Source organism: Scyliorhinus canicula, chromosome 12, assembly GCF_902713615.1.
Source record: "Scyliorhinus canicula chromosome 12, sScyCan1.1, whole genome shotgun sequence".
NCBI classification, from domain to species: domain Eukaryota; kingdom Metazoa; phylum Chordata; class Chondrichthyes; order Carcharhiniformes; family Scyliorhinidae; genus Scyliorhinus; species Scyliorhinus canicula.
In genome coordinates, this window is record NC_052157.1 from 56,240,673 (window position 1) to 56,266,646 (window position 25,974).

At 53.5% G+C, this 25,974-nt stretch overlaps 1 protein-coding gene across 2 annotated transcripts in view; it reads left to right on the top strand.

Annotated features, from left to right (window-relative positions):
• The first annotated feature begins 11,235 nt into the window (after positions 1 to 11,235).
• The window catches only part of fxyd5 (FXYD domain containing ion transport regulator 5), a 42,548-nt gene continuing 27,809 nt past the window's right edge, over positions 11,236 to 25,974 (top strand). For both annotated transcript variants that reach the window (XM_038814378.1, XM_038814379.1), the window contains exon 1: positions 11,236 to 11,442. The gene's annotated coding sequence lies outside the window, so the exon portion shown is untranslated. The remainder of the gene's footprint in view (positions 11,443 to 25,974) is intronic.

Here is a 25,974-nt window from a genome sequence, read left to right on the forward strand (position 1 = left end):
CTGTGCAACATTTTACTTAGCAGGAGGGCAGCAGGGTAGCATGGTGGTTAGCATAAATGCTTCACAGCTCCAGGGTCCCAGGTTCGATTCCCGGCTGGATCACTGTCTGTGTGGAGTCTGCACGTCCTCCCCCTGTGTGCGTGGGTTTCCTCCGGGTGCTCCGGTTTCCTCCCACAGTCCAAAGATGTGCAGGTTAGGTGGATTGGCCATGCTAAATTGCCCGTAGTGTCCTAATAAAGTAAGGTTAAGGGAGGGGTTGTTGGGTTACGGGTATAGGGTGGACACGTGGGTTGAGTAGGGTGATCATGGCTCGGCACAACATTGAGGGCCGAAGGGCCTGTTCTGTGCTGTACTGTTCTATGTTCTATGTTCTATGTACTATTGGACTCAATTATGAATTCCAATCTGACAAAACCTTTAGGGGAAGCACGGTAGCACAAGCGGATAGCACTGTGCCAGGGTCCCAGGTTTGGTTCCCCGCTGGGACACTGTCTGTGCGGAGTCTGCACGTTCTCCCCGAGTCTGTGTGGGTTTCCTCCGAGTGCTCCGGTTTCCTCCCACAGTCCAAAGACGTGCGGGTTAGGCAGATTGGCCATGCTATATTGCCCTTAGTGACAAAAAAGGTTAGGAGGGGTTATTGGGTTACGGGGATAGGGTGGAAGTGAGGGCTTAAGTGGGTCGGTGCAAACCCGATGGGCCGAATGGCCTCCTTCTGCACTGACTGTTCTATGAGGAAAGCTTCCACTGGTATGGAGGGAATTACCTATGAGGAGAGGTTGAATAAACTCACTGGAACGACGGAGTTGAGGGGCGACCTGATAGAGGTCTACAAAATTATGAGGGGCATTGATAGGTGGATAGTCAGAGACTTTCACCCAGGGTAGAGGGGTCAATTACGAGGGGGCATAGGTTTAAGGTGCGAGGGGCAATGTATAGAGGAGATGTACGAGGCAAGATTTTTACACAGAGGGTAGTGGGTGCCTGGGCCTCGCTGCCGGAGGTGGTGGTGGAAGCAGGGACGATAGTGTCGTTTAAGGGGCATCTTGACAAATACAGGAATAGGATGGGAATAGAGGGATACGGACCCTGGAAGTGTAGACGATTTTAGTTTAGACGGGCAGCATGGTAGGCACAGGCTTGGTAGGCCGCAGGGCTTGTTCCTGTGCTGTACTTTTCTTTGTTCTTTGTTCTTTGTTAACACTCTCCCCATCAAATACTCCCAGGTGAGGCACAGAATGGGGGTTTAGATATAGTAAAGCTCCCTCTACACTGTTCCCATCAAACGTGCCCAGTACAGGTACAGCACGGGGTTAGATACAGAGTAAAGCTCCCTCCACACTGCCGCCATCAAACACTCCCAGGACAGGTACAGCATGGGGTTAGATACAGAGTAAAGCTCCCTCTATACTGTCCCCAACAAACACTCCCAGGACAGGTACAGCACGGGGTTAGATACAGAGTAAAGCTCCCTCAATACTGTCCCCATCAAACACTCCCAGGACAGGTACAGCATGGGGTTAGATACAGAGTAAATCTCCCTCTGCACTGTCCTCATCAAACACTCTCAGGACAGGTACAGCACGGGGTTAGATACAGAGTAAAGCTCCCTCCACACTGTCCCCATCAAACACTCCCAGGACAGGTACAGCATGGGATTAGAAACAGAAGGCGCGATTTAATGGCCAGATTGTGCTGATTTTTAAAAAAAAATTTAGAGTATCCAATTCATTTTTTCCAATTAAAGTGCAATTTAGCATGGCCAACCTTGCACATTTTTTGGTTGTGGGGGCGAAACCATTCTCCACGGGGAGAATGTGCAAACTTCACATGGATAGTGACCCAGAGCCAGGATCGAACCTGGGACCTTGGCGCTATGAGGCAACAGTGCTAACCACTGTGCACCGTGTTGCCCTGCATTGCGCTTAAGTGTGAGCTAGACATGGCCATTAGATCGTGACAAAGTCGCCGATCTCTTTGCAATCGAACTGGACCACCACCATTGGAGTTTGGAGAGAAATGAATAATCACCACTTAAGGCCAATCTCCACACAATTAACGGGAGTGACCCCCTATTTCATGGCCCCCCGTGATTTAACTACTTCCCCAATAAGTGGTCACATGAGTGCCAATTAGTACTCCTTTTTACAAACGTGAAGCTGGCTGAAGTGCTGGTATGGGGATCCAAGCAGGTGAGTAGCCATCTTTGCTCGTGGTCAATGATCCCACGCCGCTCGGAGAGGGTTGGAGGAGCCCCTGAGCGGCCAGCTTCGTCCGGGTTTGTCCGTCATTGAGGGAGGGAAGTTGTGGAGATGGAGGGGTGGATGTCTACCTTGTCCTTGACTGGGGTGGGTGTGGGGAGATGGGTGTCTCAGCACCCGAGGGTCAACCTGGATCTTGTGTTCCCGTTCCTGGGGCATCCCCAGCCCCAGCCTGCCAGCCTCACTAATCACCCATAACTCCACTGACTGTGGAGGCCTCTGACCTTGAGGCTGAAGGCTATTGCTAATTGGGAATTGGCAACCGTGGTTAAGTGAGTACTTGACACCTCCCAAGTGGATCCCCGTGGGGAGGCGTGCAATGCAGTATGTGGGAGTTATTGTCCAGCATTCTAATCAGACCATGATGCCTGGACACTGTGCCTGAACACTGCAGGAAGCAACAGCACAGACACAGCAGCCGACATCCAAACACCCAGGGGCTGGGCCCTAGCACCAGGGAAATATCGGAGACCAGAGGGTGGGAGTGTGCACTGGGGAGGCAACCAGCGCCCGGTCCAGGTGATGTTACGTGCAGGTGTCTTGGGTGCAGTGTGTAGGGACTGGTGAGCAAGGGCCCCTGTAGTGGCTGTGGGTGAATGGGGAGGGCATGTAAGATGGCACGGGATGTGGGGGGGAGTAATGGGGCAATGGGGAGGGAGGAGCAATGGAAGGGAGGAGGAGTATTGGGGGAATTGGGGAGAGGTGTAAATGGGGGAATGGAGGGACCCAGGATGGGGATCTGTCACCCTCTCTGTGATGATATCCATAAGCAATCTTATATATAAAATGTACATGACCACCAACCACCAGGTGGCAGTGTAAACCCCCATGTGACTCTGCCTCAGGGAGTTGGGTGTAAGTCGTGTTGGTGGATAGATGCATTTTACAGTAGCTCTAGAATAGTTAGTGTTAGTAGTTTTTTATATATTTATTCCAGTTATCTTTTACGATGCAGTTGTTTTCTAATGAATTATTTTAACTAGTCAAGAACTAGGTGTTCTGTAGTGCATCATTCACTACCCCGACCTCGATTTGGGGCGGAGCACCCAACCTTGCCTAACAACCGGCGGCAGCCCCCGGATCGCCCAGCCCAGTCCCTGGAGCTCCCGACCTGACCCCCGAAGACGAAACCCGGCCCAACTCGACCCGGAGATGCCCACCCAGCGACCCGACCTGGAGAGGCCTGCCCAGTATCCCGACCTACCTGGAGGTGGAGGAAAGAAAAATCCAGGTGGAGGCCCGATCGGGCCTACTCCAAGACCCCAGGAGGGAACAGAACACGGGACCCAACCCATCCTGCCTCAGGAAGCCCCTGGGAAAACCCAGGACCCCCAAAACGGCAGAGACCTCATGCAAGGACCCAAACGCGCCGCAAGGTATTCCTGTGCTCACCGAACGCCGGGACACGACCGGATCGCAAACCTGCTCCCCCAGCAACCCGACTACCTCAACCAGCATCCAGGACCCTGCCAAACGCGACGCTGAAAACGTAACCAGCGCCCTGGTCCCCGCCAGCTTCCCTGGCCCCCGCCAGACGCAACCACCTACCTTCCGCAAGGTCAGACTTCTCCCATCGGATCTCGGGATCGTCCAGCTGCAGCCGGCAACCGAGGAAGTGAGGGAAATGCGGCGGTCTGCAGGTGAGACTGAAGCAACGCGGTTTCAAGACTCCTCTCCCCAGCATACACCTCGCAAACGTACAAGCGATCGAAAACAAGCTGGATGAACTTAACGCCAGACTTACCTCTCAGAGGGAAGTAAGAGACTGCTGTGTGCTCTGTTTCACAGAGACATGTCTGACCGTCACCTCACCAGACTGTGCCATACAACCTGAAGGCTTCTCAATTCATTGGGCAGGATGCACTGCGTCATCAGGCAAGCGAAAGGTGGAGGGGTTTGCCTCCTCATCGCCTCCTCATCAACTCCTCCTGGTGCTTGGATGTTATGACCCTGGCGACACACTGCTCTCTGGACCTGGAATACCTGACCGTGAAGTGCTGCCCATACTATCTTCCACATGAGTTCAATTCAGCCATGATCTCAGCGGTCTACATCCCACCCCAGGCAGAAGTGAGGAAGGCGCTGGACGAACTGTACCCACTTATAAACAACTACGAAAAAGAACACACGGAGAACTTGTTCATTGTGGCCGGGGACTTCAACAAGGCCAACCTCAAGGGTGCACTGCCAAAATTCCACCAGCACACCTCCTGTCCCGCCAGGAGCGACAACACTCTTGTCCACTGCTACTCAAAAATCAAGGGCGCCTACTGTTCCAGCCCCCGACCACACTTTGGGAAATCAGACCATAAGATGGTGCTCCTTCTCCTGGCACACAAGCAGAAACTCAAGCGGGAGAATCCAGCTGAGAAGGTCGTGCAGTGCTGGCCCAAGAAAACAGAAGAGCTCCTACGTGACTGCTTGGAGACAGTGGACTGGTCCATATTTAAGAACTCAGCGACCACTTAAATGAGTATGCCTCCACCGTCACAGACTTCAACAGCAAATGTGTGGGCGACTGCATGCCAAAGAAAGCAGTACGTATGTTCCCCAACCGGAAACCATGGCTCAATCGCGAGATTGACGCCCTACTGAAGGGCAGATCTGAGGCGTTCAAGTCAGGCGACCCTGACCTGTACAAGGAATCCAGGTACGACGTCCGCAAAGGAATCTGAGATGCCAAGAGAGAATATCAGACCAAGCTAGAATCACAGACTAGCGTTACAGACTCTCGGCGGTTGTGGCAAGGCCTAAACACCATAATAGACTATAAAGCGAAGCCGAGCAGTATCTCTGGCAGCAGCGCACCCTTCCCTGATGAACTCAATGCATTCTATGCTCGGTTACAGCAGGAAACCAACGATCTGCTGTCGACCACCCCAGCAACCCATAACACACCCATACCCACAATCATAGCTTCCGAAGTCAGATTGGCCTTCCTGAAAGTGAACCCTCGGAAGGCGATGGGTCCAGACAGGATCCTTGGTTGTGCACTAAGAGCCTGCGTGGACCAGCTGGCAGAGGTGTTCGCAACATCTTCAACCTGTCCCTGCTATGCTCCAAGGTGTCTACTTGCTTCAAGAAGACCACCATCGTACCGGTGCCAAAGAAGAAACAGCCAACTTGCCTCAGTGACGACCGTCCGGTGGCCCTGACTTCAGTCGTAATAAAGTACTTCGAGAGTTTTGTCATGAAGCGTATCACCTCCATACTCCCAGAACGTCTTGATCCACTGCAATTCGCATACCTCTGCAACTGGTCCACAGCAGACGCCATCTCCCTGGCCTTACACTCATCCCTAGAGCATCTCAACAACAAGGACTCCTACATCAGACTCCTATTTATTGAGTACAGCTCCGCCTTCAACACCATAATGCCACACAAGCTCATATCAAAGCTTCAAAATCTAGGACTTGGCTCCTCACTCTGCAACTGAATCCTCGACTTTCTAACCCACAAACCACAATCAGTAAGAATAAACAACAACACCTCCTCCACAATAGTCCTCAATACCGGGGCCCCGCAAGGCTGCATACTTAGCCCCCTACTCTACTCCCTGTACACACACGACTGCGTGGCAAAACTTGGTTCCAATTCCATCTACAAGTTTGCTGACGATACGACCATAATGGGTCGGATCTCGAATAATGACGAGTCCGAATACAGGAGGGAGATTGAGAACCTAGTGGAGTGAGGCAGCGACAACAATCTATCCCTCAGTGCCAGCAAAACTAAAGAGCAAGTCATTTACTTCAGGAAGCAAATTACTGTACAGACCCCTGTCAGCATCAACGGGGCCAAGGTGGAGATGATTAGCAGTTTCAAATTCCTAGGGGTGCACATCTCCAAAAAATTGTCCTTGTCCACCCAGAAAGCACAACAGTGCCAATACTTCCTCAGGAAACTATGGAAATTTGGCATGACCACACTGATTCTTACCAACTGTTACTGATGCACCATAGAAAGCATCCTATCTGGCTGCATCACAGCCTGGTATGGCAACTCGGCCCAAGACCGCAGGAAACTTCAGAGAGTCGTGAACACCGCCCAGTCCTTCACACAAACCTGCCTCCCATCCATTGACTCCATCTACACCTCCGCTGCTTGGGGAAAGCAGGCAGCATAATCAAAGACCCCTCCCACCCGGCTTACTCACTCTTCCAACTTCTTCCATCGGGCAGGAGATACAAGACAAATAACAAAGAAAGGTAGAGCACAGGAACAGGCCCTTCGGCCCTCCAAGCCTGCGCCGACCATGCTGCCCGTCTAAACTAAAACCTTCAACACTTCCGAGGTCCGTATCCCTCTATTCCCACCCTATTCATGTATTTGTCAAGATGCCCCTTAAACGTCACTATTGTCCCTGCATCCACCACCTCCTCCGGCAGCGAGTTCCAGGCACCCACTACCCACTGTGCATCTCCTCTAAACCTTGCCCCTCGCACCTTAAACCTATGCCCCCTAGTAATTGACCCCTCTACCCTGAGGAAAAAGTCTCTGACTATCCACTCTGACTATGCCCCTCATAATTTTGTAGACCTCTATCAGGTCACCCCTTAACCTCCTTCGTTCCAGTGAGAGCAAACCAAGTTTATTCAACCTCTCTTCAGAGCTAATGCCCTCCATACCAGGCAACATCCTGGTAAATCCCTTCTGCACCCTCTCTAAAGCCTCCACACCCTCCTGGTAGTGTGGCGACCAGATTTGAACACTATACTCCAAGTGTGGTCTAACTTAACTAAGGTTCTATACAGCTGCAACATGACTTGCCAATTTTCATACTCAATGCCCCAGCCAATGAAGGCAAGCATGCCGTATGCCTTCTTGACTACCTTCTCCACCTGGGTTGCCCCTTTCAGTGACCTTTGGACCTGTACACCTAGATCTCTCTGACTGTCAATACTCTAGCGGGTTCTACCATTCACTGTATGTTCCCTACCTGTATTAGACCATTCCAAATGCATTACCTCGACATTTGTCCGGATTAAACTCCATCTACCATCTCTCCAGACGATCTAAATCCTGCTGTGTCCTCTGACAGTCCTCATCACTTTCCACAATTCCACCAACCTTTGTGTCGTCTGCAAACGTACTAATCAGACCAGTTACATTTTCCTCAATCATTTATATATACTACGAACAGCAAAGGTCCCAGCACTGATCCCTGCGGAACACCACTATTCACAGCCCTCCAATTAGAAAAGCACCCTTCTATTGCTACTCTCTGCCTTCTATGACCTAGCCAGTTCTGTATCCGTCTTGCCAGCTCACCCCGATCCCTTGTGACTTCACCTTTTGTACCAATCTGCCACGACGGATCTGGTCAAAGGCCTTACTGAAGTCCACATAGACAACATCCACTGCCCCACCTGCATCAATCATCTTTGAGACCTCCTCAAAAAACTCTATCAAGTTAGTGAGACACGACCTCCCCTTCACAAAACCATGCTACCTCTCGCTAATACGTCCACTTGCTTCCAAATGGGAGTAGATCCTGTCTCGAAGAATTCTCTCCAGTAATTTCCCTACCACTGATGTAAGGCTCACCAGCCTGTAGTCCCCTGGATTATCCTTGCTACCCTTCTTAAACAAAGGAACAACATTGGCTATTCTCCAGTCCTCCGAGACATATCACCTGAAGACAGTGAGGAGCCAAAGATTTCTGTCAAAGCCTCAGTCTGAGAACACGCACGAACAGACGTCAAAAACAGCTTCTTCCCCACTGTTACCAGATTCCTAAACGACTCTCTTGTGGACCGACCTCTGAAGCTGGAGGGCTCGGGCCACTTGCCAGCGCACATGCCTCACTGTGCCACCCTGATCCTGACACCGAGACACGCCATTGTCAGGGGGGTGGGTCTCAGGGGAACTGGTGGTGTTTTGCCAATGGGTTGGCACCCAGGCCCTTCTCCTTCTGGTCGGTGCCCACAGAGTTGTGGGGTTCACCTCGGGGCAGAGGGGCATCTGGATCGAACCCTGGCTGCCCTTGCTTCATTTGGTTCTGCCAGCCCCAATGTCTGAAGCACAGTGTCGGCGCCCTCGGTGACGCTCCTCAGTGACAGGGACTTGGCTATGCTCACATGGGACTGGGAGACCTCCTCCAACGACCGGGACATGCTCTGGAGGGCCTCGGCAATGCCTACCTGAGACTGGGACATGCCCCACAATGCCTCATCAAGGACCCACCCTGTATTGGGTCATGTCCCCCAGTGACTGGGACATGCTGTTGAGGTGCTCAGCCATGGGCGTCACCGACTGAGCTACGCCTTGGACGCCTCCACTCATGTTGTCGACCTTGTGCACCAGGCTCTCCACTGCAGTCGCCACCCTAGCAGTGTTGGCCTTGGAGCCATCTCCTGTCCCCCCCTCCCCATGCCCCCCCCCCCCCCCCCCCCCCCCCCGCCTCCCCCTAGCCTGGGGATTTCCCCAATCGCTATGGAGCTGCTGGACTGTCGCCGACATCCCCAACTGAATCTCTCGGCTGCACACCCTAGTGTGTGCTTCAGCTCCAGGTAACCCTGTACCAGAGCCTCAGCCTCTGACTGGGACCCAGCTGAGTCCTAGGATCCAGCAGACATCTGACTGCTGTCTCACTTGGGGATTCCTGCCTCCACCTGATCTACATCAGCAGCTGTGTGGTGCTCACCAGAATGTGCCCCAGAAGCCTGTCCACGACTGTCGCTCACCGAGGTGAGTGTCTCTGCGCTGGTGGGTGGATGAGAGCTGTGCCTCAAATATTGTGATCTCCTCGGAGCACCCCTCTGAGGTGTTCTCATGAGTGGGGGGCGCAGGCAACATCCGGCACCGTCGGATGCGGATCCTGCGGGAGAATGGACATGTGGTCAGTGGGGAGGGATGGGTCAGTCTGTACGGCATTAACAACTCATCTGTGACACGTCATCTGGGTGGAGGCCGGTGGATCCTCACCTCTGCTCCGTTCGCCAACCTCTACGTCAGTGACAGATCCGTCCTCAGCCACCCCCGTAACCTCCAGGGCCCGTTCCTCGTAGGGTGTGAGGACTCTGATATCTGGTACCCCGCCGCCCGTCTGAGCCCTCTCCCATTTGTTGTGGACCAACTTCTGTGGGGTCACAGAGAGGGCATCGTGAGCCGCACGCGTCGTTCATTGCGGGGGGAGGTTTGGGTGGGGGGGGAGGTGTGCCGTATGCACGGGGGTGGGGAGTTTGGGGAGGCAGGGGGAATGGGGTAGTTGGGCTGGATGGGAGGTGTGAGGGGATGGGGAGTGGGTGGGTAGTATTAGGGGTGATGGGGGAGTATGGGAGTGGGGGTATGGGGATGGGGCGACGGTCAGCACTGCTGGATACAGGGTGGGGGGCGTGGCATGAAAAGGTGCTGGGCAGGGGGCGGTGCTACCTAGGCTCACTCCACCCACCTTATCCCCATAACCCCACCTAACCTGCCCAAGGGTGTGCACAGTGGCACAGTGGTTAGCACTGCTGCTTCACAGCTCCTGGGTCCCAGGTTCAATTCCTCCTCAGAGAAATATCCAAGGTTTTTGGCCCTTGGCTGCCCCATAATCACAGTCACCAGGTTTGTAAATGTAAACACAATTTCTATTTATTTATAATAAGAACTACAATTCAATATTCAGCAAGTACAACTGAGCAGCTATTATCCAATTCCTAATTCCCCACTTTAACTTGTCCCCCTCCGCACCCCCCCCCCCCTCACTCGACACAAGACAGACAAACACAGAGGGGAAGAAGGGGTAAAAACATAAGTAAAAGGAGAAAAAGAGTCTTTGTTGTAATGGTTGTTTCCAGCACCTTACTCCTCTTCAAACATTGCTTTCAGTTTGAAGTTTTTCCTGTTGATTCAGGCAGGCCTCGCTAGTTTCAGAAATACAGCAGTCACAGTCTCTCTGGGGAGAGAGAGACACACACAAAGAGAGATGTGGTGATATCAATGTTTACAGTTATCTATCAATGTACATAGTTATTGGTACAACCTCCGACCAGCAGGTGGTAACAGAGATCCACCATGTTGACTTGAGAGATCCACCATTGGCAGTGAGTCGTGTTAGCGGACAGTCCTTTAGAAGTAGCTCCAGGAGAACTCACTGAATTCATTTATTAGTTACCGTTGTATTATAGTTCGTTAGTTATGTTTCCCCGTTTCACTCTTGTGAATAAACTATCTTACTAATCAAAGAACTAGATGTTCTGTGTACATCTATCTGTACTTCGGCCATAACATAACAAGTTTGCAGCCTGTATTGGTTTTCCTGTAGATTCATTCATTCAGGCATCTGCAGTTCCAGAAAATGCAGCATTCACACAGCCTTTCTCGAGAAAACATGGAGGAGAGAGAGACTTTATTTCCTCACTTCCGGGTCAAGCTTCTTGGGACTCTCAAAACCATTCCACCGGACAGGATTCAATCACCACCTGTTACCAGGCAGAGCACAGCCTTTATCCAATTCGTTGGCCCCCAGCCAATCAATTAAACCGAGTCCCATCCCACCTCTCTCTGGTGCTGAAAAGTCTGAATCTCCTGTTCAAAGTGGCAGAGGCTAGCAAAGTGTGTTCTCTCTGGTAACTTCTGAATTCTCATTCACTCCGCTGGCTTGACTTGAAGGTACATGTCCATTAATCATCCATGGATCAAAAAAATGATATCGACAAAAAAAATAAAGGGGAAAATAAGGGAAGAATAGAAAGGACCGTACAGTGCACATACTATTTCCACACAATGGGCTCTCGTTTTGTCCCTCATTAATGACTGCAGTATATTGCCATCTCACTTTTCCCTCATGGAATTACAATGAGCCTGTTCTAAGGCACAGGTTGAATTTCCTTGCCTCTCAGGGTGACCCAGCAGAACTTTGCCTTTTTTTCCCACGTGCCCAACCTCCCCGGATTGGGTAATAATCCGGTTCCTCTTCCCGACCACGGGTGGGCGCGCGCACATCGCATTCGGTCTTACGTATTGCAGGAAGGGGAAGTGGTGAGCAGGGAGTACTAGCGAGTGGAGGTCGAGATAGAGAGAGAGAGAGAGCAGCAGACCGCCCCTTTAACCACTCGGTGTTCTCACTTTGAAAGCCGTCGCACAGGACCTCGTGATTGTGTGGTGGTGACGCCATCCGGCAGATCGGCAGCGATTTCGTGGTTCGACGGTGCCACGCTAAAGTGAGCCGAGGTTATCTCTCTGCCAGCGTATACAGGTAACCCCCCCTCCCCTGGCCCGCGTCGGAGTCGATTCCGCAGCAGTTCTCCAGCATGATGTCCCATTTCGGAACACTGCACTGTGAGAACACTTTTTCCAAAGAGAAAGGCCCCTGTTTGCGGCTTCCGATGGGAAATCCAGTGCAGCACAGATTCCTTACCCCTTCCCCCTTCACATGTTTCACTTCTCCATTTTCACCCCCTTCTCCACCCAAAAATCCAACTCCTGCACTCTCTAAATCTGAAGCCCTGTCTTCGCGCCCACTTCCCTCCCCCTCCACCTTATTCTCAGAACCCGTTTACTAAAGTGAACGAATCCCTCTGCTAGTTGCAGCTTTGGGCAGTCCGGCCTCCTCCAGCACACAGGTGCTGCGCCGTTTAATCTTGAAGCGTGCTCGAGGTTGTTGGCAGAGGAAGTGCCGCTCTGGCCAACATGTTGAAACTTTCCAGACGTTTCCTCCAGGAAGCCTGTATGTGGGGAGAGGGCGAGCCGGGGGAGGGGTGGGGGTGGGGGGGGGGGGGGGAGACTGAGAGACAGGGAGGGAAAGAGGCAGGTTGTGAGCGATAGGGAAAAGAGGGGAGTGAAGTAGGGACAGAGAGGAGGAGCGAGAGTCAGAGATGAGAAGAGAGAGGACAGTGAGAGAGTCGGAGACATAGAAAGAGAGAGAGACAGACTGCCAGAGAGAGGGACAGGGTGAGAGAAGCAGTAGTAGAGAGAGAGAGAGAGAAAGAGACAGAGAGAAAGTGAGACAGAGAAAGAGAAGTGAGGGACAGAGGAGAAAGAGAGAAAGGAGCAAGAGACAGAGATGATGAAACAGAGTGAGAAAAAGAGTTTGAGGGAGAGACAGAAAGACAGAAAGAGAGAGACAGGAAGCGAGAGTAAGAGGCCAGAGAGAGAGGACAGAGGACAGAGAGAGGGCCAGAGAGTAGATAGAGATAGAAAGAGAGAGAGAGACCGACAGAGGAGAGACAGAGAGAGAGACAGAGAGGTGAAGAGAGAGCCAGAGGAGAGATGAGACCGAGAGACAGAAAGAGAGAGAGACAGAGATTGACAGACAGAAAGAGTGAGAGAGGATCGAAAGAGACTGAGGAGAGACAGAGGTAGAGAAAGAGGGAGCGAGAGAGAGAACGACAGAGCGAGAGAGAGAACGACAGTGAGAGAGAGAGAGGACAGAGCGAGAGAGAGAGAAAGAGCGAGAAAGAGAGATGGAGCCAGAGAGTGAGACAGAGGATGAGAGAGACAGTCAGAGAGAGACAGAGAGAGAGAGACAGAGAGACAGACAGGGAGAGACCGAGAGAGAGAAAGGGAGACTGAGAGAGAGAGTTACCGAGAGGCAGAGAGAGACACAGAGTGAAATAGGGAGAGAGAGAGACACAGAGTCAGAGAGAGAGAGAGCGCGAGGAGAGACAGATTCACAGAGTGATGCACTATTAATTATGACAGACGAGAGTAGAGAGTAATCGAGGCTTTATTACGCAGAGATGTGTGGCCTCCTGCAGCTGCTGCTGAAATGGCTGCAGCTCGGAGAGCCCACAATTTATACTGCGTCTACTGGGCGGAGCCAGCAGGCAAGGATCTACCCCCGTACCTGTAGTACAGGAGCCTTACCGTAATACACCTCCTAAGCGATAATATACAACAGTGGTGACTACCACAGAGGGAGAAAGAGAGAGAGAGACAAAGAGAGATCAGAGAGAGAAACAGGGAGACAGAGAGGGATGAGAGAGAGACAGACAGCGAGAGGAGAAACATAGAGAGAGAGAGAGTTACCAGAACTTGGCAAAGTGTCAGGTTCAGACTGAAAGCTGGTGTTTAACTCTTCAATTTCACCAAGCAGGTTTCTCTCCAAGTATTGATCCTCTTTTAAGAAAGTGAGTGGGAATGGTTGATGCTGTCACTCCAGCGGGATGGAGCCTGTGAGCACGACCAGAGATCCCGGCGGCTCACCCAGCAGTGCAACCTAATGTCCCCCAACCCCCTCCATGGAGGTAATGGGGCTCTCTCTCCCCTCACCCCCCCCATCCCAACCATCATCACCGCCAATCCCCTCCCCCACCACCACTGCAGAGATACCGCGGGCAACACCTCTCAGTGCCGATCGGCGAGGGGCAGGTATATGGGAAACGCAACCTCCTCGGGAGAGAACCATGGCCAGGATTCTCCGAAAATGGGGCGATGTCCCCACGCCTGTCAGAAAACGGGCGTGAATCACTCCAGAACTTTTTTAAAGTCCTGCTTGCCGATACGGGGCCCTGCACTTCCAGCCCGGTGGCCGTTTTCACGCCGGCCCCAGTGCAACATGGCGGAAGCCACACAGGGGCCGGTGCGGAAGAAGATAGGCCCCCGGATCGCGCATGCCCATCGATCGGTTAGCTCCCTGGCCGTCATGGAGGAGGCTGCCCCCGAGTCTGATCCCCTCACCTCCACAGGACGGTGAGCGCGGCTCCCGCTGGGTGAAACCATAACGGGAAACCACGCCAGCGGTACTCGGCGGGACTCAGGCCGGTCGATCGCGGTAAATCGCCACGGGTGCTGCTTTCAAAGGCCCCCGACTGGCGCTGCGTCGACCCGCGCACCGGCGCAGCTGGCAGCAATTCTCCAGTCCGTGAGATTCACGTCCCGGTGTCTGAGCTGATCATGGTCTGAGACCCCATTCCCTGCCCCAGGGCCGAGCACGATTTCGGCGCAGAGGGTCGAAGAATCCCGGCCCACATTTCTCCATTCTCTCCAGATTTCCTGCCCGTGTCGCTGATCCCACGCACGGCGTAACCCAGATCAAAATCACGCCCATTGACGGAAAGAGAGAGGGAGACGGAGAGACAGAGAGAGAGAATGAGCGGGGACAGAGAAAGAACGAGAGGGAGACAGAAAGAGAGTGACTGAGACAGAGAGAGAGAGAGCGAAAGACAGAGTGAGAGAGAATGAGCGAGCGACAGAACGAGGGAGAGAGAGATAGAAAGAGAGACAGAGAGACGGAGAGAAAGAGAGAAAGACAGAGACAGAGAGACAGAATGAGTGAGGGACAGAGAGCAAGAGGGAAAGAGAGGGAAAGAGAGACGGAGAGAGAGAGCCAGAGTGAGACAGAGAGACAGGCAGAAGAGAGAGAGAGAGGAAGAAATACAGAGAATAACAGAAAGAGCAAGAGACAGGGAGAAAGAGAAAGAGGGAGAGACACAGAGATAGAGAGAGAGAGCAAAGGGAGACAGACAGACAGGCAGAGAGAGAAAACAGAGAGAGAGAATCCGGCCCTCTCTCTTGCCAGAAAGACAGTGAGTGCTGCATTCCTCAAACTACAGAACCCTGACTGAATCTACAGCAAAAATCTCAAACTGAAAGCAAGGTTTGAAGAGGAGCAGGGTACCGGACACACCTTTCTAAAACAAAGACTCGTTTCTCTTTTACTGACTTGTTTACCCTTTCTTACCTCTGTTGTTTGTGTTCCTTGTGTGTGTGTGTAGAGCATGGGGAAAGTCTCTCTCTGTGTCTCTGCTGTCTCTTTCTCTCTTCTCTCTCTTTCACTCTCTGCCTCTTAATAATAATAATCTTTATTAGTGTCATAAGTAGGCTTACATTAAGTTGCAATGAAGTTACTGTGAAAATCCCCTAGTCACCACACTCCGGCGCCTGTTCAGGTACATGGAGGGAGAACTCAGGATATTTAATTACTAACAAGCACGTCTTGTTATGGTCGGCCCCTGAACTCCCGGCCATGTTGCACCGGGGCCGGCATGTTGAAATGAAAATGAAAATTGCTTATTGTCACGAGTAGGCTTCAATGAAGTTACTGTGAAAAGCCCCTAGTCACCACATTCCGCCGTCTGTCCGGGGAGGCTAGTACGGGAATTGAACCGTGCTGCTGGCCTGCTTGGTCTGCTTTAAAAGCCAGCGATTTAGCCGAGTGAGCTAAACCAGCCCCTGAGTGAGGCCACCACGCATGCGTGGGTTGGCGCGGCACCAGTTCGCGCCAGGATGGGAGGCTGGAGCGGCATGAACCACTCCGGCGCCGTGCGGCCCCCTAGGGGCCACAATCGGTACTCCCAGCAGCCAGTTCACGCTATTGTGAAACACAACGGCATTTCCAAAGGCGTGGTCACTCTGCCGCTAAATGGGAGAATCCCGCCCAGAGTCTTGGGGCTGAATTCTCCACCATCGGGATGCTCCATTTTGCCGGCAGACCGGGGGTTTCCCGACGGCATGGGACTGCCCCACAATGGGAACCCCATTGGCCAGCCGGAGAAACGGAGAATCCAGACGCGTGCCATAACAGAAATCTGGTGCAGTGGGACGGAGAAACCGATTCTGGCCTGTGGCTGCAGCCTCTAATGGTTTTCCTGTAAATTCATTTCTTTGGGTTCTCTGTAGCTCAGAGAAACAACAATCACAGCCTTTCTGGAGAAAGCAAGAGTATGTCCTTATCTTCCTGTATCCAGGAGTCTAACTGGAAAACCTTCAGGTCTCTGAGAACCAATTCACTGGGACAGGATTCAATCGCCACATGTGACCGGGCCGAGTACTGCCTTTTGGCCCAATTCATTGTTCCAGTCAATCAATCAAACTGAGTCCCTGCCCATCTCTCCCTGGCACTGAAATGTCTGATGCTCCTGTTCAAACAAACAGAGACTAGCACTGTGTTCTCTCCGGTAACTTCTGATTTTCTCATTCTCTCTGCAACTTGGCTTAACGACACAGTCCACGGAGAAAGCGAGAGACTTGGGGTCAGAGAAAGACAGAGTGAGAGAGACAGAGAAAGAAAAAGGAAGAGGGGATGAGAGACTTGGAGACAGACAGAAAGAAAAGAAACAGAGTAGAGAAAGACAGAGACAGAGAGAGGGATGGCGAGATTGAGCGAGAAACTGAGAGGGAGAGAAGTGCAGACAGAAAGAAAGAGAGAGACAGAGACTGTGATAGAGACAGAGAGAAAAAGAGAGAGAGAGATCAAGAGACAGAGCAAGGAAGAGACAGAGAGAGAGGGAAAGATCGAGAGAGAGACAGAGACAGAGGCAAATAGTGAGGGAGTGGCAGAGAGAGTCAGAGAGAGAGAGAGGGGGAGACGAGTCAGAAAGACAGAGACGAGAGACAAAGAGAGAGACACAGCGAGGGATAGAGGAAGGGGAAAGACAGAGATGGAGAGAAAGTAGAGACAGTGTAGAGTAAGATACAAGCCAAGACAAAGAGAAAAGGAGACATAGTGACAGAGAGCGACAGAGAGAAAGATAGAGACAGAGAGAGAGAGGCAGTGAGGGAAACATAGAGAGAGACACAGAGAGAGAGAAAGATGAAGAGAGAGTGAGGGAGGCGGAGTGAGAGACACACAGCAAAGAGAAATGGGAAGTGAGAGAAAGGAGGCAGGAGGCAGAGTACGTAAATGGGATAAAGAAAGAGAAGGAGTTCAGAGACACAGAAAGAGACACAGAAGAGAGAGAGCGAGACAGAAAAGTAAAACAGAGACAAAAGAGATGTTTTATAGATGTAGAAATTGAGAGGGAGGGGACATGTACAGAGACGGAGAAACAGAGACCGATAGCGAGTGACAGACAAGACAACAAAAAAGACAGAGAGAGATGGGAAGGAGAAAGAAGACAGACAGAGGGAGAGACAGTGAGAAGGTTGAGAGTGAAGCAATGTATCACAAACCACATTGCACAGACTTGTGAATGTAGGGAGAAACTCACCCAACACTGCCCCATGAGAATCAGGAAATATCCATTTCAGATCAATTGAGAAAGGCCTTAATCCTTTTCTATAACACACGTGGCTTGCAGAGGTGGGAGGCCGCCTCTGATGTTATGTGCTGGAGGAATGACAACATAGCTGCCTGGGCCCCAATTCTGCAATTGCACCACTAAACCGTTCAGCCTCTATATAAAGACAGGAAAATATCTCCATGAGGATTTACAGTACACCTTGCTCCCTGCAGTCCAGGATGGAAGTTCACTCAGTGAGATCAGTGTTGTGCAATCCGTAACCCAGTGAGAGTCGGTGAGTGTGGAACCCGTACCCCAGTGAGGTCAGTGTGTGTGGAACCTGTACCCAGTGAGGGTCAGTGTGTGTGGAACCTGTACCCCAGTGAGAGTCAGTGTGTGTGGAACCCGTACCCAGTGAGAGTCAGTGTGTGTGGGACCTGTACCCCAGTGAGAGTCAGTGTGTGTGGAACCCCGACCCCAGTGAGAGTCAGTGTATGTGGAACCCGTACCCCAGTGAGAGTCAGTGTGTATGGAACCCCGACCCCAGTGAGAGTCAGTGTTGTGGAACCCGTACCCAGTGAGAGTCAGTGTGTGTGGAACCCTAACCCAGTGAGAGTCAGTGTGTGTGGAACCCTAACCCAGTGAGAGTCGGTGTGTGTGGACCCATACCCAGTGAGAGTCAGTGTGTGGAACCTGTACCCCAGTGAGAGTCAGTGTGTGTGGAACCTGTACCCCAGTGAGAGTCAGTGTGTGTGTAACCTGTACCCCAGTGAGAGTCAGTGTGTGTGGGACCTGTATCCCAGTGAGAGTCAGTGTGGTGGAACCCATACCCCAGTGAGAGTCAGTGTGTGTGGAACCCGTACCCTAGTGAGAGTCAGTGGTGGGAACCCGTACCCCAGTGAGGTCAGTGTGTGTGGAACCCGTACCCCAGTGAGTCAGTGTGTGTGGAACCCGTATTCCAGTGAGAGTCAGTGTGTGTGGAACCCGTACCCCAGTGAAAGTCAGTGAGTGTGGAACCTGTACCCCAGTCAGGTCAGTGTGTGCTGAACCTGTACCCCAGTGAGAGACAGGTGTGTGGAACCTGTACCCCAGTGAGAGTCAGTGTGTGTGGAACCCGAACCCCAGTGAGAGTCAGTGTGTGTGGAACACGTACCCCAGTGAGAGTCAGTGTGTGTGGAACCTGTACCCCAGTGAGAGTCAGTGTATGTGGAACCTGTACCCCAATGAGAGTCAGTGTGGTGTGGATCCCGGACCCCAGTGAGAGTCAGTGTGTGTGGAACCTGTCCCAGTGAGAGTCGTGTGTGTGGAACCCGTACCCCAGTGAAAGTCAGTGTGTGTGTGGGACCCGTACCCCAGTGAGAGTCAGTGTGTGTGGAACCTGTACCCCAGTGAGTGTCAGTGTGTGTGGAACCTGTACCCCAGTGAGAGTCAGTGTGTGTGGAACGCGTACCCCAGGTAAGGGTCAGTGTGGCTGAACCTGTACCCCAGTGAGAGACAGTGTGTGTGGAACCTGTACCCAGTGAGGGTCAGTGTGTGCGGAACTGTACCCCAGTGAGGGTCAGTGCGTGTGGGACCCATACCCCAGTGAGAGTCAGTGTGTGTGGAACCCGTACCCCAGTGAGGTCCAGTGTGTGGAACCTATACCCAGTGAGAGTCAGTGTGTGTGGAACCTGTACCCCAGTGAGAGTCAGTGTGGTGGAACCCGTACCCCAGTGAGAGTCAGTGTGTGTGGGACCCGTACCCCAGTGAGAGTCAGTGTGTGTGGAACCCGTACCCCAGTGAGAGTCAGTGTGTGGGGACCCGTACCCCAGTGAGAGTCAGTGTGTGTGGACCCGTACCCCAGTGAGAGTCAGTGTGTGTGGGACCCGTACCCCACGTGAGGAGTCAGTGTGTGTGGGACCCGTACCCCAGTGAGAGTCAGTGTGTGTGGAACCAGTACCCCAGTGAGAGTCAGTGTGTGTGGAACCCGTACCCCAGTGAGAGTCAGTGTGTGTGGAACCCGTACCCCAGTGAGAGTCAGTGTGTGTTGAACCCTGTCCCCAGTGGGAGTCAGTGTGTGTGGAACCCGTACCCCAGTGAGAGTCAGTGTGTGTGGAACCCGTACCCCAGTGAGAGTCAGTGGTGTGGGAACCGTACCCAGTGAGAGTCAGTGTGTGTGGAACCCGTACCCCAGTGAGAGTCAGGGTGTGTGGGAACCCGTACCCCAGTGAGAGGACAGTGTGTGTGGAACTGTACCCAGTGAGAGTCAGTGTGTGGAACCGTATCAGTTGAGAGTCAGTGTGTGTGTGAACCCGTACCCAGTGAGAGTCAGTGTGTGGAACCTGTACCCCAGTGAGAGTCAGTGTGTGTGGAACCGTACCCCAGTGAAGTCAGTGTGTGGAACTATACCCGAGTGAGAGTCAGTGTGTGGAACCTGTACCCCAGTGAGAGTCAGTGTGTGTGGAACCGTACCCAGTGAGAGACAGTGTGTGTGGAACCTGTACCAGTGAGAGTCAGTGTGCGTGAACCTGTACCCCAGTGAGAGTCAGTGTGTGTGGAACCTTATCCCAGTGAGAGTCAGTGTGTGTGGCACCCATACCCCAGTGAGAGTCAGTGTGTGTGGAACCCATACCCCAGTGAGAGCAGGTGTGTGGAACCCGTACCGCAGTGAGAGTCAATGTGGTGGAACCCGTACCTAGTGAGAGTCAGTGTGTGTGGAACCCGTACCCCAGTGAGAGTCAGTGTGTGTGGAACCCATACCCCAGTGAGAGTCAGTGTGTGTGGAACCTGTACCCCAGTGAGAGTCAGTGTGTGTGGAACCCTGTCCCCAGTGAGAGTCAGTGTGTGTGGAACCCGTACCCCAGTGAGAGTCAGTGTGTGTGGAACCCGTACCCCAGTGAGAGTCAGTGTGTGTGGAACCTGTACCCCAGTGAGAGTCAGTGTGTGTGGAACCCGTACCCAGTGAGAGTCAGTGTGTGTGGAACCCGTACCCCAGTGAGAGTCAGTGTGTGTGGAACCGTACCCCAGTGAGAGTCAGTGTGTGTGGAACCCGTACCCCAGTGAGAGTCAGTGTGTGTGGAACCCGTACCCCAGTGAGAGTCAGTGTGTGTGGAACCCGTACCCCAGTGAGAGTCAGTGTGTGTGGAACCCGTACCCCAGTGAGAGTCAGTGTGTGTGGAACCCGTACCCCAGTGAGAGTCAGTGTGTGTGGAACCCGTACCCCAGTGAGAGTCAGTGTGTGTGGAACCTGTACCCAGTGAGAGTCAGTGTGTGTGGAACCGTATTCCAGTGAGAGTCAGTGTGTGTGGAAACCGTACCCAGTGAGAGTCAGTGAGTGTGGAACCTGTACCCAGTCAGAGTCAGTGTGTGCTGAACCTGTACCCCAGTGAGAGAGCAGTGTGTGTGGAACCTGACCCCAGTGAGAGTCAGTGTGTGTGGAACCCGAACCCAGTGAGAGAGTCAGTGGTGTGGAACCGTACCCAGTGAGGGTCAGTGTGTGGAACCTGTACCCCAGTGAGAGGCAAGGATGTGGAACCTGTGCCCCAATGAGAGTCAGTGTGTGTGGATCCCGGACCCCAGTGAGAGTCAGTGGTGTGGAACCTGTATCCCAGTGAGGTCAGTGTGTGTGGAACCGTACCCCAGTGAAAGTCAGTGTGTGTGTGGGACCGTACCCCATGAGAGTCAGTGTGGTGGAACCTGTACCAGTGAGTGTCAGTGTGTGTGGAACCTGTACCCCAGTGAGAGTCAGGGTGTGTGTGGAACGGTACCCCAGTGAGGGTCAGTGTGTGCTGAACCTGTACCCCAGTGAGAGACAGTGTGTGTGGAACCTGTACCCCAGTGAGGGTCAGTTGTGCGGAACCTGTACCCCAGTGAGAGTCAGTGTGTGTGGAACTGTACCCCAGTGAGAGTCAGTGTGGTGTGGAACCTATACCCAGTGAGAGTCAGTGTGTGTGGAACCCGTACCCCAGTGAGAGTCAAGTGTGTGGAACCTATACCCAGTGAGAGTCAGTGTGTGTGGAACCTGTACCCCAGTGAGGAGTGTGTGTGGAACCGTACCCCAGTGAGAGACAGTGTTGCTGAACTGTACCCCAGATGAGAGGACAGTGTGTGTGGAACCCGTACCCAGTGAGAGTCAGTGTGTGGGACCTGTAGCCCAGTGAGGGTCAGTGTGTGTGAACTGTACCCCAGTGAGAGTCGTGTGTGTGGAACCTGTACCCCAATGAGAGTCTGTGTGTGTGGATCCCGTACCCCAGTGGAGAGTCAGTGTGTGTGGACCCGTACCCAGTGATGAGTCAGTGTGTGTGGGACCCGTACCCCAGTGAGAGTCAGTGTGTGTGGGACCCGTACCCCAGGAGAGTCAGTGTGGTGGGACCTGTACCAGTGAGAGTCAGTGTGTGTGGTAACCCGTACCCAGTGAGAGTCAGTGTGTGTGGACCCGTACCCCAGTGAGAGTCAGTGTGTGTGGGACCCGTACCCCAGTGAGAGTCATGTGTGGTGGGAACCCGTACCCCAGTGAGAGTTAGGTGGTGTGTGGACCCGTACCCCAGTGAGAGTCAGTGTGTGTGGGTTACCCAGTCCCACCGTGAGAGTCAGTGTGTGTGGGACCCGTACCCCAGTGAGAGTCAGTGTGTGTGGGACCCGTAAAACCTCCAGTGAGAGTCAGTGCGTGTGTGGGTCCAGTCCCCCAGTGAGAGTCAGTGTGTGGGTCCCGTACCCCAGTGAGAGTCAGTGTGTGTGGACCCGGACCCCAGTGAGAGTCAGGAATGTTGAACCGTACCACAGTGAGAGTCAGTGTGTGTGGAACCTGTACCCAGTGAGATCAGTGCGTGTGGAACCTGTACCCCAGTGAGAGTCAGGTTGCGGACACGTACCCCAGTGCGAGTTCGGTGTGGGAACTTGTACCCAGTGAGGCAGTGTGTGTGGAAATCCTTACCCAAGTGAGTCTCAGTGTGTGTGGAAACACGTACCGAAGTGAGAGGTCAGTGTGTGTGAACCCTGTTCCCCATTGAGAGTCAGTGTTTGCTGGTGAACCCTTTACCCCAGTGAGAGTCAGTGTGTGTGGAAACCCGTATGCCCAGTGAGAGTCAGTGGTGTGGGAACCCTGTACCCCAGTGAGAGTCAGTGTGTGTGGAAGCCAACCCAGTGAGAGTCAGTGTGTGTGGAACCTGTACCCAGTGAGAGTCAGTGTGTGTGGACCCGTACCCCAGTGAGAGTCAGTGTGTGTGGAACCCGTACCCCAGTGAGAGTCAGTGTGTGTGGAACCCGTACCCCAGTGAGAGTCAGTGTGTGTGGGACCCGTACCCCAGTGAGAGTCAGTGTGTGGGACCCGTACCCCAGTGACGTCAGTGTGTGTGGAACCCGTTATCCCCAGTGAGAGTCAGTGTGTGTGGAACCCGTACCCCAGTGAGAGGTCAGTGTGTGTGAACCCTGTACCCCAGTGAGAGTCAGTGTGTGTGAACCCGTACCCCAGTGAGAGTCAGTGTGTGGGGACCCGTACCCCAGTGAGAGTCAGGTGTGTGGAACCCGTACCCCAGTGAGAGTCAGTGTGTGTGGGACCCGTACTCCAGTGAGAGTCAGTGTGTGTGGAGCCTGTACCCCAGTGAGAGTCAGTGTGTGTGGGAACCCGTACCCCATGAGGAGTCAGTGTGTGTGGAACCCTTACCCAGTGAGAGTCAGTGTGTGTGGACCTGTACCCCAGTGAGAGTCAAGTGTGTGTGGGACCCGTACCCCAGTGAGAGTCAGTGTGTGTGGACCCTGTACCCCAGTGAGAGTCAGTGATGTGTGGGAGCCCGTACCCCAGTGAGAGGTCAGTGTGTGTGGAACCCGTAGCCCCAGTGAGAGTCAGTGTGTGTGGAACCCGTACCCCCAGTGAGAGTCAGTGTGTGTGGGAACCAGTACCCCATGAGAGTTGCAGTGTGTGTGGGAACCCGTACCCCAGTGAGAGTCCAGTGATGTGTGGTACCCGTACCCAGTGATGAGTCAGGTGTGTGGGGACCCGACCCCAGTGATAGGTCAGGTGTTGGGAAACCTGTACCCCAGTGAGAGTCAGTGGTGTGTGGAACCCGTACCCCAGTGAAAGAGTCAGTGTGTGTGGAACCCGTACCCCAGTGAGAGTCCGGGTGTGGGTGGGAACCCGATAACCCCAGTGAGAGTCATTGTTGTGGGGAACCCGTACCCCAGTGAAGGGTCAGTGTGTGTGGGAACCTTGTAACCCAGTGAGATGGTCAGTGTGTGTGGGAACCGTACCCTAGGGAGAGTCAGTGTGTGTGGAACCGTACCCCAGTGAGAGTCAGTGTGTGTGGAACCTGTACCCAGTGAGAGTCAGTGCGTGTGGAACCTGTACCCCAGTGAGAGTCAGGTCAGTGTGTGTGGAACCCGTAACCCAGTGAGAGTCAGTGTGTGTGGAACCCTGTACCCCAGTGAGAGTCAGTGTGTGTGGGACCCCGTACCCCAGTGAGAGTCAGTGTGTGTGGACCCGTACCCCAGTGAGAGTCAGTGTGTGTGGAACCCTACCCCAGTGAGAGTCAGTGTGTGGAACCCGTACCCAGTGAGAGTCAGTGTGTGTGGAACCTGTACCCCAGTGAGAGTCAGTGTGTGTGGAACCCGTACCCCAGTGAGAGTCAGTGTGTGTGGACCCGTACCCCAGTGAGAGTCAGTGTGTGTGGGACCCGTACCCCAGTGAGAGTCAGTGTGTGTGGGAACCCGTACCCCAGTGAGAGTCAGTGTGTGTGGAACCCGTCCCAGTGAGAGTCAGTGTGTGTGGGGTCCATACCCCAGTGAGAGTCAGTGTGTGTGGAACCTGTACCCAGTGAGAGTCAGTGTGTGTGGAACCTGTACCCAGTGAGAGTCAGTGTGTGGGACCCATACCCCAGTGAGAGTCAGTGTGTGGGGGAACCCGTACCCCAGTGAGGGTCAGGTGTGTGTGGGGACCAGTACCCCAGTGAGAGTCAGTGTTGTGGGAACCGTACCCCAGTGAGAGTCAGTGTGTGTGGAACCGTACCCCAGTGAGAGTCAGTGTGTGTGGGAACCCATACCCCAGTGAGAGTCAGTGTGTGTGGACCCGTACCCATGTGAGAGTCAGTGTGTGTGGAACCCGTACCCCAGTGAGAGTCGTGTGTGGGACCTGTACCCCAGGTGAGAGTCAGTGTGTGTGGACCCGTACCCCAGTGAGAGTCAGTGTGTGTGGAATCGTACCCAGTGAGAGTCAGTGTGTGTGGAACCGTACCCCAGTGAGAGTCAGTGTGTGTGGAATCCGTACCCAGTGAGAGTCAGTGTGTGTGGAACCGAGAGTCAGTGTGTGTGGAACCCGTACCCCGTGAGAGTCAGTGTGTGTGGGAACCCGTACCCCAGTGAGGAGTCAGTGTGTGTGGAACCCGTACCCCAGTGAGAGTCAGTGTGTGTGGGAACCCGTACCCCAGTGAGAGTCAGTGTGTGTGGGACCCGTACCCCAGTGAGAGTCAGTGTGTGTGGAACCCGTACCCCAGTGAGAGTCAGTGTGTGTGGGACCCGTACCCCAGTGAGAGTCAGTGTGTGTGGGACCCGTACCCCAGTGAGAGTCAGGTGTGTGGGAACCGTACCCCAGTGAGAGTCAGTGTTGTGGGACCCGTACCCCAGTGAGAGTCAGTGTGTGTGGATACCCGGTACCCAGTGAGAGTCAGTGTGTGTGGGACCCGTACCCCAGTGAGAGTCAGTGTGTGTGGGACCCGTACCCCAGTGAGAGTCAGTGTGTGTGGGAACCATACCCAGTGAGAGTCAGTGTGTGTGGACCCGTACCCCAGTGAGAGTCAGTGTGTGTGGACCCGTACCCCAGTGAGAGTCAGTGTGTGTGGAACCCGTACCCCAGTGAGAGTCAGTGTGTGTGGAACCCGTACCCCAGTGAGAGTCAGTGTGTGTGGAACCCGTACCCCAGTGAGAGTCAGTGTGTGTGGAACCTGTACCCCAGTGAGAGTCAGTGTGTGTGGAACCCGTACCCCAGTGAGAGTCAGTGTGTGTGGAACCCGTACCCCAGTGAGAGTCAGTGTGTGTGGAACCCGTACCCCAGTGAGAGTCAGTGTGTGTGGAACCCGTACCCAGTGAGAGTCAGTGTGTGTGGAACCCGTACCCCAGTGAGAGTCAGTGTGTGTGGACCCGTACCCCAGTGAGAGTCAGTGTGTGTGGAACCCTGTACCCCAGTGAGAGTCAGTGTGTGTGGAACCCGTACCCCAGTGAGAGTCAGTGTGTGTGGAACCCGTACCCCAGTGAGAGTCAGTGTGTGTGGAACCCTGTACCCCAGTGAGAGTCAGTGTGTGTGGAACCCGTACCCAGTGAGAGTCAGTGTGTGTGGAACCCGTACCCCAGTGAGAGTCAGTGTGTGTGGGACCCGTACCACAGTGAGGAGTCAGTGTGTGTGGAACCGTACCCCAGTGAGAGTCAGTGTGTGTGGAACCTGTACCCCAGTGAGTAGTCAGTGTGTGTGGAACCCGTACCCAGTGAGAGTCAGTGTGTGTGGGACCCGTACCCAGTGAGAGTCCGTGTGTGGAACCCCGTTAACCCCAGTGAGAGTCAGTGTGTGTGGAACCGTACCCCAGTGAGAGTCAGTGTGTGTGGAACCCTGTACCCAGTGAGATGTCAGTGTGTGTGGAACCCGTACCCCAGTGAGAGTCAGTGTGTGTGGAACCCGTACCCAGTGAGAGTCAGTGTGTCTTGGACAAACCGTACCCAGTGAGAGTCAGTGTGTGTGAACCCGTACCCCAGTGAGTGTGTGTGGAACCCGATACCCCAGTGAGAGTCAGTGTGTGTGGGACCTGTACCCCAGTGAGAGTCAGTGTGTGTGGAACCCGTACCCAGGTGAGAGTCAGGTGTGTGGGAACCCGTACCCCAGAGAGAGT